Source organism: Heptranchias perlo, chromosome 5 (genome assembly GCF_035084215.1).
Source record: "Heptranchias perlo isolate sHepPer1 chromosome 5, sHepPer1.hap1, whole genome shotgun sequence".
In the NCBI taxonomy this organism is placed as follows: Eukaryota; Metazoa; Chordata; class Chondrichthyes; order Hexanchiformes; family Hexanchidae; genus Heptranchias; species Heptranchias perlo.
This window is the reverse complement of record NC_090329.1, coordinates 2,373,206-2,386,209: the sequence shown is the minus strand read 5'-3', so window position 1 is coordinate 2,386,209 and position 13,004 is coordinate 2,373,206.

The following is a 13,004-nucleotide window of genomic DNA, read 5'->3' as shown; positions in this document are numbered from 1 at the left end:
TGGTTCTTGTCAATTTTTGTTCGTTTTCATCAAATGAACTTATTTCAGTCAGCTAGATCTTTCTTCTTCCAAGCAAAAAGATTTTATCTTAAAATACAAGAACTTTTCGTGGTTTTGTTGGTTTTCAGCAAATGAACAGATTTCAGCGAGCAAGAGGTTTTTTCTTTAATAGCGTAAGATTTTATCTTAAAATACAAGAACTTTTCGTGGTTCTTGTCAATTTTTGTTGATTTGCATCGAATAAACTTATTTCAGTCAGCTGGATCTTTCTTCTTCAAAGCAAAAAGATTTTATCTTCAAATACAAGAACTGTTCGTGGTTTTGTTGATTTTCAGCAAATTAACATATTTCAGCGAGCGAGAAGTTTTTTCTTTAATAGCGTAAGATTTTATCTTAAAATACAAGAACTTTTCGTGGTTTTTGTCAATTTTTGTTGGTTTTCATCTGATGAACTTATTTCAGTCAGCTAGATCTTTCTTCTTCAAAGCAAAAAGATTTTATCTTCAAATACAAGAACTTTTCGTGAGTTTGTTGATTTTCAGCAAATGAACAAATTTCAGCGAGCGAGAAGTTTTATCTTTAATCGCGTCAGATGTTATCTTAAAATACAAGAACCTTTCGTGGTTCTTGTCAATTTTTGTTGGTTTTCATCTGATGAACTTATTTCATTCAACCAGATCTTTCTTCTTCAAAGCAAAAAGATTTTATCTTCAAATACAAGAACTTTTCGTGATTTTGTTGATTTTCAGCAAATGAACATATTTCAGCGAGCGAGAAGTTTTTTCTTTAATCGCGTCAGATTTTATCTTAAAATACAAGAACTTTTCTTGGTTTTGTTGATTTTCAGCAAATGAACATATTTCAGCGAGGGAGAAGTTTTTTCTTTAATAGCATCAGATTTTATCTTAAAATACAAGAACTATTCGTGGTTCTTGTCAATTTTTGTTGATTTTCATCAAATGAACTTATTTCAGTCAGCTAGATCTTTCTTCTTTAAAGCAAAAAGATTTTATCTTGAAATACAAGAACTTTTCGTTGTTTTGTTGATTTTCAGCAAATGAACATATTTCAGCGAGGGAGAAGTTTTTTCTTTAATAGCGTCAGATTTTATCTTAAAATACAAGAACTTTTCGTGGTTCTTGTCAATTTTTGTTGGTTTTCATCCAATGAACTTATTTCAGTCAGCGAGACCTTTCTTCTTCAAAGCAAAAAGATTTTATCTTCAAATACAAGAACTTTTCGTGGTTTTGTTGATTTTCAGCAAATGAACATATTTCAGCGAGCGAGAAGTTTTTTCTTCAATAGCGCAAGATTTTATCTTAAAACACAAGAACTTTTCGTGGTTCTTGTCAACTTTTGTTGGTTTTCATCTGATGAACTTATTTCAGTCAGCTAGATCTTTCTTCTTCAAAGCAAAAAGATTATATTTTCAAATACAAGAACTTTTCGTGGTTTTGTTGATTTTCAGCAAATGAACATATTTCAGCGAGGGAGAAGTTTTTTCTTTAATAGCGTCAGATTTTATCTTAAAATACAAGAACTTTCATGGTTCTTGTCAATTTTTGTTCGTTTTCATCAAATGAACTTATTTCAGTCAGCAAGATCGTTCTTCTTCAAAGCAAAAAGATTTTATCTTCAAATACAAGAACTTTTAGTGGTTTTGTTGGTTTTCAGCAAATGAATAGATTTCAGCGAGCAAGAGGTTTTTTCTTTAATAGCGTAAGATTTTATCTTAAAATACAAGAACTTTTCGTGGTTCTTGTCAATTTTTGTTGGTTTTCATCTAACGAACTTATTTCAGTCAGCGAGATCTTTCTTCTTCAAAGCAAAAAGATTTTATCTTCAAATACAAGAACTTTTCGTGGCTTTGTTGGTTTTCAGCAAATGAACATATTTCAGCGAGATGGGAGTTTTTTCTTTGATAGCGTAAGATTTTATCTGAAAATACAAGAACTTTTCGTGGTTCTTGTCAATTTTTGTTGGTTTTCATCTGATGAACTTATTTCAGTCAGCTCGATCTTTCTTCTTCAAAGCAAAAGGATTTTATCTTCAAATACAAGAACTTTTCGTGGTTTTGTTGGTTTTCAGCAAATGAACATATTTCAGCTAGCTGGGAGTTTTTTCCTTAATAGCGTAAGATTTTATCTTAAAATACAAGAACATTTCGTGGTTCTTGTCAATTTTTGTTGGTTTTCATCTAATAAACTTATTTCAGTCAGCTAGATCTTTCTTCTTCAAAGCAAAAAGATTTCATCTTCAAATACAAGAACTTTTCGTGGTTTTGTTGGTTTTCAGCAAATGAACAGATTTCAGCGAGCAAGAAATTTTTTCTTTAATAGCGTAAGATTTTATCTTAAAATACAAGAACTTTTCGTGGTTCTTGTCAATTTTTGTTCGTTTTCATCTAATGAAGTTATTTCAGTCAGCTAGATCTTTCTTCTTCAAAGCAAAAAGATTTTATCTTCAAATACAAGAACTTTTCGTGGTTTTGTTGATTTTCAGCAAATGAACAGATTTCAGCGAGCAAGAAGTTTTTTCTTTGATCGCGTAAGATTTTATCTTAAAATACAAGAACTTTTCGTGGTTCTTGTCAATTTTTGTTGGTTTTCATCTAATGAACTTATTTCAGTCAGCTAGATCTTTCTTCTTCTAAGCAAAAAGATTTTATTTTCAAATACAAGAACTTTTCGTGGTTTTGATGGTTTTCAGCAAATGAACATATTTCAGCGAGCTGGAAGTTTTTTCCTTAAAAGAGTAAGATTTTATCTTAAAATACAAGAACTTTTCGTGGTTCTTGTCAATTTTTGTTGGTTTTCATCTGATGAACTTATTTCAGTCAGCTGGATCTTTCTTCTTCAAAGCAAAAAGATTTTATCTTCAAATACAAGAACTTTTCGTGGTTTTGTTGGTTTTCAGCAAATGAACATATTTCAGCGAGCTGGGAGTTTTTTCTTTAATAGCGTAAGATTTTATCTTAAAATACAAGAACTTTTCGTGGTTCTTGTCAATTTTTGTTGGTTTTCATCTGATGAACTTATTTCAGTCAGCTAGATCTTTCTTCTTCAAAGCAAAAAGATTTTATCTTCAAATACAAGAACTTTTCGTGGTTTTGTTGGTTTTCAGCAAATGAACAGATTTCATCGAGCAAGAAGTTTTTTCTTTAATAGCGTCAGATTTAATCTTAAAATACAAGAACTTTTCGTGGTTCTTGTCAACTTTTGTTGGTTTTCATCTTATGAACTTATTTCAGTCAGCTAGATCTTTCTTCTTCAAAGCAAAAAGATTTTATCTTCAAATACAAGAACTTTTCGTGGTTTTGTTGATTTTCAGCAAATGAACATATTTCAGCGAGGGAGAAGTTTTTTCTTTAATAGCGTCAGATTTTATCTTAAAATACGAGAACTTTTCGTGGTTCTTGTCAATTTTTGTTGGTTTTCATCTTATGAACTGATTTCAGTCAGCTAGATCTTTCTTATTCAAAGAAAAAAGATTTTATCTTCAAATACAACAACTTTTCGTGGTTTTTGTCAATTTTTGTTGGTTTTCATCCAATGAACTTATTTCAGTCAGCTGGATCTTTCTTCTTCAAAGCAAAAAGATTTTATCTTCAAATACAAGAACTTTTCGTGGTTTTGTTGATTTGCAGCAAATGAACATATTTCAGCGAGCGAGAAGTTTTTTCTTTAATCGCGTCAGATTTTATCTTAAAATACAAGAACTTTTCGTGGTTCTTGTCAATTTTTGTTGGTTTTCATCCAATGAACTTATTTCAGTCAGCTGGATCTTTCTTCTTCAAAGCAAAAAGATTTTATCTTCAAATACAAGAACTTTTCGTGATTTTGTTGATTTTCAGCAAATGAACATATTTCAGCGAGCGAGACGTTTTTTCTTTAACAGCGTCAGATTTTATCTTAAAATACAAAAAGTTTTCGTGGTTCTTGTCAATTTTTGTTGATTTTCATCAAATGAACTTATTTCAGTCAGCTAGATCTTTCTTCTTTAAAGCAAAAAGATTTTATCTTGAAATACAAGAACTTTTCGTGGTTTTGTTGATTTTCAGCAAATGAACATATTTCAGCGAGGGAGAAGTTTTTTCTTTAATAGCGTCAGATTTTATCTTAAAATACAAGAACTTTTCGTGGTTCTTGTCAATTTTTGTTGGTTTTCATCCAATGAACTTATTTCAGTCAGCGAGACCTTTCTTCTTCAAAGCAAAAAGATTTTATCTTCAAATACAAGAACTTTTCGTGGTTTTGTTGATTTTCAGCAAATAAACATATTTCAGCGAGCGAGAAGTTTTTTCTTCAATAGCGTAAGATTTTATCTTAAAATACAAGAACTTTTCGTGGTTCTTGTCAACTTTTGTTGGTTTTCATCTTATGAACTTATTTCAGTCAGCTAGATCTTTCTTCTTCAAAGCAAAAAGATTATATTTTCAAATACAAGAACTTTTCGTGGTTTTGTTGATTTTCAGCAAATGAACATATTTCAGCGAGGGAGAAGTTTTTTCTTTAATAGCGTCAGATTTTATCTTAAAATACAAGAACTTTTCGTGGTTCTTGTCAATTTTTGTTCGTTTTCATCAAATGAACTTATTTCAGTCAGCTGGATCTTTCTTCTTCAAAGCAAAAAGATTTTATCTTCAAATACAAGAACTTTTCGTGGTTTTGTTGGTTTTCAGCAAATGAATAGATTTCAGCGAGCAAGAGGTTTTCTCTTTAATAGCGTAAGATTTAATCTTAAAATACAAGAACTTTTCGTGGTTCTTGTCAATTTTTGTTGGTTTTCATCCAATGAACTTATTTCAGTCAGCGAGACCTTTCTTCTTCAAAGCAAAAAGATTTTATCTTCAAATACAAGAACTTTTCGTGGTTTTGTTGATTTTCAGCAAATGAACATATTTCAGCGAGCGAGAAGTTTTTTCTTTAATCGCATCAGATTTTATCTTAAAATACAAAAAGTTTTCGTGGTTCTTGTCAATTTTTGTTGATTTTCATCAAATGAACTTATTTCAGTCAGCTAGATCTTTCTTCTTTAAAGCAAAAAGATTTTATCTTGAAATACAAGAACTTTTCGTGGTTTTGTTGATTTTCAGCAAATGAACATATTTCAGCGAGGGAGAAGTTTTTTCTTTAATAGCGTCAGATTTTATCTTAAAATACAAGAACTTTTCGTGGTTCTTGTCAATTTTTGTTGGTTTTCATCCAATGAACTTATTTCAGTCAGCGAGACCTTTCTTCTTCAAAGCAAAAAGATTTTATCTTCAAATACAAGAACTTTTCGTGGTTTTGTTGATTTTCAGCAAATAAACATATTTCAGCGAGCGAGAAGTTTTTTCTTCAATAGCGTAAGATTTTATCTTAAAATACAAGAACTTTTCGTGGTTCTTGTCAACTTTTGTTGGTTTTCATCTTATGAACTTATTTCAGTCAGCGAGATCTTTCTTCTTCAAAGCAAAAAGATTATATTTTCAAATACAAGAACTTTTCGTGGTTTTGTTGATTTTCAGCAAATGAACATATTTCAGCGAGGGAGAAGTTTTTTCTTTAATAGCGTCAGATTTTATCTTAAAATACAAGAACTTTTCGTGGTTCTTGTCAATTTTTGTTCGTTTTCATCAAATGAACTTATTTCAGTCAGCTGGATCTTTCTTCTTCAAAGCAAAAAGATTTTATCTTCAAATACAAGAACTTTTCGTGGTTTTGTTGGTTTTCAGCAAATGAATAGATTTCAGCGAGCAAGAGGTTTTCTCTTTAATAGCGTAAGATTTAATCTTAAAATACAAGAACTTTTCGTGGTTCTTTTCAATTTTTGTTGGTTTTCATCTAATGAACTTATTTCAGTCAGCTAGATCTTTCTTCTTCAAAGCAAAAAGATTTTATCTTCAAATACAAGAACTTTTCGTGGTTTTGTTGATTTTCAGCAAATGAACATATTTCAGCGAGGGAGAAGTTTTTTCTTTAATAGCGTCAGATTTTATCTTAAAATACAAGAACTTTTCGTGGTTCTTGTCAATTTTTGTTCGTTTTCATCAAATGAACTTATTTCAGTGAGCTGGATCTTTCTTCTTCAAAGCAAAAAGATTTTATCTTCAAATACAAGAACTTTTCGTGGTTTTGTTGGTTTTCAGCAAATGAATAGATTTCAGCGAGCAAGAGGTTTTCTCTTTAATAGCGTAAGATTTAATCTTAAAATACAAGAATTTTTCGTGGTTCTTGTCAATTTTTGTTGGTTTTCATCTAATGAACTTATTTCAGTCAGCTCGATCTTTCTTCTTCAAAGCAAAAAGATTTTATCTTCAAATACAAGAACTTTTCGTGGTTTTGTTGATTTTCAGCAAATGAACATATTTCAGCAAGGGAGAAGTTTTTTCTTTAATAACGTCAGATTTTATCTTAAAATACAAGAACTTTTCGTGGTTCTTGTCAATTTTTGTTCGTTTTCATCAAATGAACTTATTTCAGTCAGCTAGATCTTTCTTCTTCCAAGCAAAAAGATTTTATCTTAAAATACATGAACTTTTCGTGGTTTTGTTGGTTTTCAGCAAATGAACAGATTTCAGCGAGCAAGAGGTTTTTTCTTTAATAGCGTAAGATTTTATCTTAAAATACAAGAACTTTTCGTGGTTCTTGTCAATTTTTGTTGATTTGCATCGAATAAACTTATTTCAGTCAGCTGGATCTTTCTTCTTCAAAGCAAAAAGATTTTATCTTCAAATACAAGAACTGTTCGTGGTTTTGTTGATTTTCAGCAAATTAACATATTTCAGCGAGCGAGAAGTTTTTTCTTTAATAGCGTAAGATTTTATCTTAAAATACAAGAACATTTCGTGGTTTTTGTCAATTTTTGTTGGTTTTCATCTGATGAACTTATTTCAGTCAGCTAGATCTTTCTTCTTCAAAGCAAAAAGATTTTATCTTCAAATACAAGAACTTTTCGTGAGTTTGTTGATTTTCAGCAAATGAACAAATTTCAGCGAGCGAGAAGTTTTATCTTTAATCGCGTCAGATGTTATCTTAAAATACAAGAACCTTTCGTGGTTCTTGTCAATTTTTGTTGGTTTTCATCTGATGAACTTATTTCATTCAACCAGATCTTTCTTCTTCAAAGCAAAAAGATTTTATCTTCAAATACAAGAACTTTTCGTGGTTTTGTTGGTTTTCAGCAAATGAACAGATTTCAGCGAGCAAGAGGTTTTTTCTTTAATAGAGTAAGATTTTATCTGAAAATACAAGAACGTTTCGTGGTTCTTGTCAATTTTTGTTGGTTTTCATCTAATGAACTTATTTCAGTCAGCTAGATCTTTCTTCTTCAAAGCAAAAAGATTTTATCTTCAAATACAAGAACTTTTCGTGGCTTTGTTGGTTTTCAGCAAATGAACATATTTCAGCGAGATGGGAGTTTTTTCTTTAATAGCGTAAGATTTTATCTTAAAATACGAGAACTTTTCGTGGTTCTTGTCAATTTTTGTTGATTTTCATCGAATAAACTTATTTCAGTCAGCTAGATCTTTCTTCTTCAAAGCAAAAAGATTTTATCTTCAAATACAAGAACTGTTCGTGGTTTTGTTAATTTTCAGCAAATTAACATATTTCAGCGAGCGAGAAGTTTTTTCTTTAAGAGCGTCAGATTTTATCTTAAAATACAAGAACTTTTCGTGGTTCTTGTCAATTTTTGTTGGTTTTCATCTAATGAACTTATTTCAGTCAGCTAGATCTTTCTTCTTCAAAGCAAAAAGATTTTATCTTCAAATACAAGAACTTTTCGTGGTTTTGTTGATTTTCAGCAAATGAACATATTTCAGCAAGGGAGAAGTTTTTTCTTTAATAACGTCAGATTTTATCTTAAAATACAAGAACTTTTCGTGGTTCTTGTCAATTTTTGTTCGTTTTCATCAAATGAACTTATTTCAGTCAGCTGGATCTTTCTTCTTCCAAGCAAAAAGATTTTATCTTAAAATACATGAACTTTTCGTGGTTTTGTTGGTTTTCAGCAAATGAACAGATTTCAGCGAGCAAGAGGTTTTTTCTTTAATAGCGTAAGATTTTATCTTAAAATACAAGAACTTTTCGTGGTTCTTGTCAATTTTTGTTGATTTGCATCGAATAAACTTATTTCAGTCAGCTGGATCTTTCTTCTTCAAAGCAAAAAGATTTTATCTTCAAATACAAGAACTGTTCGTGGTTTTGTTGATTTTCAGCAAATTAACATATTTCAGCGAGCGAGAAGTTTTTTCTTTAATAGCGTAAGATTTTATCTTAAAATACAAGAACATTTCGTGGTTTTTGTCAATTTTTGTTGGTTTTCATCTGATGAACTTATTTCAGTCAGCTAGATCTTTCTTCTTCAAAGCAAAAAGATTTTATCTTCAAATACAAGAACTTTTCGTGAGTTTGTTGATTTTCAGCAAATGAACAAATTTCAGCGAGCGAGAAGTTTTATCTTTAATCGCGTCAGATGTTATCTTAAAATACAAGAACCTTTCGTGGTTCTTGTCAATTTTTGTTGGTTTTCATCTGATGAACTTATTTCATTCAACCAGATCTTTCTTCTTCAAAGCAAAAAGATTTTATCTTCAAATACAAGAACTTTTCGTGGTTTTGTTGGTTTTCAGCAAATGAACAGATTTCAGCGAGCAAGAGGTTTTTTCTTTAATAGAGTAAGATTTTATCTGAAAATACAAGAACGTTTCGTGGTTCTTGTCAATTTTTGTTGGTTTTCATCTAATGAACTTATTTCAGTCAGCTAGATCTTTCTTCTTCAAAGCAAAAAGATTTTATCTTCAAATACAAGAACTTTTCGTGGCTTTGTTGGTTTTCAGCAAATGAACATATTTCAGCGAGATGGGAGTTTTTTCTTTAATAGCGTAAGATTTTATCTTAAAATACGAGAACTTTTCGTGGTTCTTGTCAATTTTTGTTGATTTTCATCGAATAAACTTATTTCAGTCAGCTAGATCTTTCTTCTTCAAAGCAAAAAGATTTTATCTTCAAATACAAGAACTGTTCGTGGTTTTGTTAATTTTCAGCAAATTAACATATTTCAGCGAGCGAGAAGTTTTTTCTTTAATAGCGTCAGATTTTATCTTAAAATACAAGAACTTTTCGTGGTTCTTGTCAATTTTTGTTGGTTTTCATCGAATAAACTTATTTCAGTCAGCTAGATCTTTCTTCTTCAAAGCAAAAAGATTTTATCTTCAAATACAAGAACTGTTCGTGGTTTTGTTAATTTTCAGCAAATTAACATATTTCAGCGAGCGAGAAGTTTTTTCTTTAATAGCGTCAGATTTTATCTTAAAATACAAGAACTTTTCGTGGTTCTTGTCAATTTTTGTTGGTTTTCATCCAATGAACTTATTTCAGTCAGCGAGACCTTTCTTCTTCAAAGCAAAAAGATTTTATCTTCAAATACAAGAACTTTTCGTGATTTTGTTGATTTTCAGCAAATGAACATATTTCAGCGAGGGAGAAGTTTTTTCTTTAATAGCGTCAGATTTTATCTTAAAATACAAGAACTTTTCGTGGTTCTTGTCAATTTTTGTTGGTTTTCATCCAATGAACTTATTTCAGTCAGCGAGACCTTTCTTCTTCAAAGCAAAAAGATTTTATCTTCAAATACAAGAACTTTTCGTGGTTTTGTTGATTTTCAGCAAATAAACATATTTCAGCGAGCGAGAAGTTTTTTCTTCAATAGCGTAAGATTTTATCTTAAAATACAAGAACTTTTCGTGGTTCTTGTCAACTTTTGTTGGTTTTCATCTTATGAACTTATTTCAGTCAGCTAGATCTTTCTTCTTCAAAGCAAAAAGATTACATTTTCAAATACAAGAACTTTTCGTGGTTTTGTTGATTTTCAGCAAATGAACATATTTCAGCGAGGGAGAAGTTTTTTCTTTAATAGCGTCAGATTTTATCTTAAAATACAAGAACTTTTCGTGGTTCTTGTCAATTTTTGTTCGTTTTCATCAAATGAACTTATTTCAGTGAGCTGGATCTTTCTTCTTCAAAGCAAAAAGATTTTATCTTCAAATACAAGAACTTTTCGTGGTTTTGTTGGTTTTCAGCAAATGAATAGATTTCAGCGAGCAAGAGGTTTTCTCTTTAATAGCGTAAGATTTAATCTTAAAATACAAGAATTTTTCGTGGTTCTTGTCAATTTTTGTTGGTTTTCATCTAATGAACTTATTTCAGTCAGCTAGATCTTTCTTCTTCAAAGCAAAAAGATTTTATCTTCAAATACAAGAACTTTTCGTGGTTTTGTTGATTTTCAGCAAATGAACATATTTCAGCAAGGGAGAAGTTTTTTCTTTAATAACGTCAGATTTTATCTTAAAATACAAGAACTTTTCGTGGTTCTTGTCAATTTTTGTTCGTTTTCATCAAATGAACTTATTTCAGTCAGCTAGATCTTTCTTCTTCCAAGCAAAAAGATTTTATCTTAAAATACATGAACTTTTCGTGGTTTTGTTGGTTTTCAGCAAATGAACAGATTTCAGCGAGCAAGAGGTTTTTTCTTTAATAGCGTAAGATTTTATCTTAAAATACAAGAACTTTTCGTGGTTCTTGTCAATTTTTGTTGATTTGCATCGAATAAACTTATTTCAGTCAGCTGGATCTTTCTTCTTCAAAGCAAAAAGATTTTATCTTCAAATACAAGAACTGTTCGTGGTTTTGTTGATTTTCAGCAAATTAACATATTTCAGCGAGCGAGAAGTTTTTTCTTTAATAGCGTAAGATTTTATCTTAAAATACAAGAACATTTCGTGGTTTTTGTCAATTTTTGTTGGTTTTCATCTGATGAACTTATTTCAGTCAGCTAGATCTTTCTTCTTCAAAGCAAAAAGATTTTATCTTCAAATACAAGAACTTTTCGTGAGTTTGTTGATTTTCAGCAAATGAACAAATTTCAGCGAGCGAGAAGTTTTATCTTTAATCGCGTCAGATGTTATCTTAAAATACAAGAACCTTTCGTGGTTCTTGTCAATTTTTGTTGGTTTTCATCTGATGAACTTATTTCATTCAACCAGATCTTTCTTCTTCAAAGCAAAAATATTTTATCTTCAAATACAAGAACTTTTCGTGGTTTTGTTGGTTTTCAGCAAATGAACAGATTTCAGCGAGCAAGAGGTTTTTTCTTTAATAGAGTAAGATTTTATCTGAAAATACAAGAACGTTTCGTGGTTCTTGTCAATTTTTGTTGGTTTTCATCTAATGAACTTATTTCAGTCAGCTAGATCTTTCTTCTTCAAAGCAAAAAGATTTTATCTTCAAATACAAGAACTTTTCGTGGCTTTGTTGGTTTTCAGCAAATGAACATATTTCAGCGAGATGGGAGTTTTTTCTTTAATAGCGTAAGATTTTATCTTAAAATACGAGAACTTTTCGTGGTTCTTGTCAATTTTTGTTGATTTTCATCGAATAAACTTATTTCAGTCAGCTAGATCTTTCTTCTTCAAAGCAAAAAGATTTTATCTTCAAATACAAGAACTGTTCGTGGTTTTGTTAATTTTCAGCAAATTAACATATTTCAGCGAGCGAGAAGTTTTTTCTTTAATAGCGTCAGATTTTATCTTAAAATACAAGAACTTTTCGTGGTTCTTGTCAATTTTTGTTGGTTTTCATCGAATAAACTTATTTCAGTCAGCTAGATCTTTCTTCTTCAAAGCAAAAAGATTTTATCTTCAAATACAAGAACTGTTCGTGGTTTTGTTAATTTTCAGCAAATTAACATATTTCAGCGAGCGAGAAGTTTTTTCTTTAATAGCGTCAGATTTTATCTTAAAATACAAGAACTTTTCGTGGTTCTTGTCAATTTTTGTTGGTTTTCATCCAATGAACTTATTTCAGTCAGCGAGACCTTTCTTCTTCAAAGCAAAAAGATTTTATCTTCAAATACAAGAACTTTTCGTGATTTTGTTGATTTTCAGCAAATGAACATATTTCAGCGAGGGAGAAGTTTTTTCTTTAATAGCGTCAGATTTTATCTTAAAATACAAGAACTTTTCGTGGTTCTTGTCAATTTTTGTTGGTTTTCATCCAATGAACTTATTTCAGTCAGCGAGACCTTTCTTCTTCAAAGCAAAAAGATTTTATCTTCAAATACAAGAACTTTTCGTGGTTTTGTTGATTTTCAGCAAATAAACATATTTCAGCGAGCGAGAAGTTTTTTCTTCAATAGCGTAAGATTTTATCTTAAAATACAAGAACTTTTCATGGTTCTTGTCAACTTTTGTTGGTTTTCATCTTATGAACTTATTTCAGTCAGCTAGATCTTTCTTCTTCAAAGCAAAAAGATTACATTTTCAAATACAAGAACTTTTCGTGGTTTTGTTGATTTTCAGCAAATGAACATATTTCAGCGAGGGAGAAGTTTTTTCTTTAATAGCGTCAGATTTTATCTTAAAATACAAGAACTTTTCGTGGTTCTTGTCAATTTTTGTTCGTTTTCATCAAATGAACTTATTTCAGTGAGCTGGATCTTTCTTCTTCAAAGCAAAAAGATTTTATCTTCAAATACAAGAACTTTTCGTGGTTTTGTTGGTTTTCAGCAAATGAATAGATTTCAGCGAGCAAGAGGTTTTCTCTTTAATAGCGTAAGATTTAATCTTAAAATACAAGAATTTTTCGTGGTTCTTGTCAATTTTTGTTGGTTTTCATCTAATGAACTTATTTCAGTCAGCTAGATCTTTCTTCTTCAAAGCAAAAAGATTTTATCTTCAAATACAAGAACTTTTCGTGGTTTTGTTGATTTTCAGCAAATGAACATATTTCAGCAAGGGAGAAGTTTTTTCTTTAATAACGTCAGATTTTATCTTAAAATACAAGAACTTTTCGTGGTTCTTGTCAATTTTTGTTCGTTTTCATCAAATGAACTTATTTCAGTCAGCTAGATCTTTCTTCTTCCAAGCAAAAAGATTTTATCTTAAAATACATGAACTTTTCGTGGTTTTGTTGGTTTTCAGCAAATGAACAGATTTCAGCGAGCAAGAGGTTTTTTCTTTAATA